General features: G+C 43.0%; 1 non-coding gene across 1 annotated transcript; it reads right to left on the reverse strand.

The window, feature by feature from the left end:
- Positions 1 to 528: 528 nt before the first annotated feature.
- Trnag-ucc lies at positions 529 to 600 on the reverse strand. The gene has a single exon. It is a non-coding gene; the product is annotated as a tRNA-Gly (tRNA).
- Between the last annotated feature and the right edge of the window lie 1439 nt (positions 601 to 2039).

Below are 2039 nucleotides of genomic sequence, written 5' to 3' on the forward strand. Positions count from 1 at the left end.
TACTTCTGAAGATTACGACGAAGATTTCAGTAGTGATGAAGAAATTAAGTGATGCACAACCTTGGCAGACCATGTCATTATACGAACTACAGAAAGGAAGATTACACAGTTTCTAGTTTTATCTGCTGATATAGTTCAGCACAGACCTTTTCTATGAAAGTGAGAAAATGACAGATTAATACGTTTGGCTCGTTGGCTAGAGAAGGTGACAAATTTAACTAGCTGCAGACTGAAGTCAGTTTCACATATGTAAGACGACTGCGTTTAATAACAAATAATTCATGAAAAATTAGTATTTGGAATTCAGTAATTCGGCTATCTTGTGCTGTAGCTGCTTCTCTTCGAGATTTGTAGCCGAGCTGCCCATAGCCCTGAATTTATTCATGTTCATTGCCAAAACCATAACTATAAAATGAGGCTCACCGTTATTGTACGCTACATCATCTGAAAGTGGTAGTCTAACTGACTGTATTTTCTTACTATGAATATGGCCATTATCGTTTACAAGTCTATAAAATAAAAAATTCATGCGATGGCCGGGAATCGAACCCGGATCAACTGCTTGGAAGGCAACTATGCTGACCATTACACCACCATCGCACAGTAGTACTGTGATCTCAGTAGTCGTGCAGACGGAGAGACAATGGTATTCTTCCTTTCACCGTGACGTCACAGATGAGGCGCCAGACGTGACGGCCGCAGGCAGCTGCGATGTCGCTCTCCTGCGCTGTCACGTAGCAAACGCCGTCAGGTTGGCCGCGGGTTTCGCCTTGCACCTGAAGCTTTTTGTACACTCTGGCTACCTGAACTAGAAAACTATGAACCTCTCTTTCGAATCAAGATTTGTCTCGTAACAGGCCCAGAGCCACAGTACAGGTCTGGGGAGGGGTCACAGCCTGTTACAGTCTCCCTCCCGTCCGGAAAGTTCCAATTCTAACTTGCCACCACCACTTTTAACATACTGCTTCTGCCTAAGATTATAACAATAATAACAATAAATTATTTTAAATACACTAATAATTTGTTTACATTTAGCGAGTACATCGCTTTGGCATATCTCTCAAGAAATTCCATTTCAGAGAACTACAAAATTTGAGAATTATTCTTCCAAAAATGCCAATAGTACATGTCACGCTACAGATTTAAGAACTGCAATACCAGGAAACTCTCACAATTTTGACAATATAAAAACTGACGCAATATATAATTAAAGTAGTCGTTCACCATTATCAGTATTTCGATTAACACTTCGATTATGAACACAGATCTGCAGAATATTACTATATGTGCAGTATGTTTTGAAAATCGGTCTTCCTATATTTTTTCTTAGCGGGGGTGAGGTTCGTTTCCTTTCTGTCTTGGGCTGCGCAGTATTCTGCGGTTTACCGCTCTAATCTGTGGGCTCACAAACCCAGTGGTGTTCGTTGTTCACGGCAAATACGGTCAGCTTGTGACTGTGCGCCTCTACTTGTCTGGAATATCCTCCGCAGGCGGTCATGTCGGAAGCTCGTGTAGGCAGGCAAAGAACTCCAAAAACTGCTTGTAATTTTCTACAATTTCTCGCCATTCTCGACAATTTTTGTGTTTATACTACTTTATTGTCCAAAATGTATCTGAGAAATTTGGAAATTGATGCACGTCCTCAAGAGACACCGCCTTAACGTAGCACTGTCCGTGTAGGCGAGGAGGTTTGCGTGCTCCGTATCCGGAGGGCTATGCCGACGGTAGCTTAGCTGCCAGAAGGGTCACCCAAGCGGGGCAAGCCGAAGGGGAGGAGCCAGACTAAGTGTGTCCCACTACAGCCTATTGTTCCCTTTCTTCCGTCCAAGCCTGCCCTTCCCTTTCTTCCCTCCAAGCCTGCCCTTCCCTTGTCCCTTTCCTGTCATTTCCAGTTACAAGTAAAGGGTAAGGGGACTCTCCCTTGGAGAATGTCAGAGGTTTAGCAAACAAAGAGGAAGGGTTAGCAAAAACTTTAAAAAAGGCATAGGTAGACGTAGATCCATAACAAACATAAAGAAAAAGTTGCAGGGTAACAAGCA

This window comes from Schistocerca americana, chromosome 6 (genome assembly GCF_021461395.2).
Source record: "Schistocerca americana isolate TAMUIC-IGC-003095 chromosome 6, iqSchAmer2.1, whole genome shotgun sequence".
NCBI lineage: Eukaryota > Metazoa > Arthropoda > Insecta > Orthoptera > Acrididae > Schistocerca > Schistocerca americana.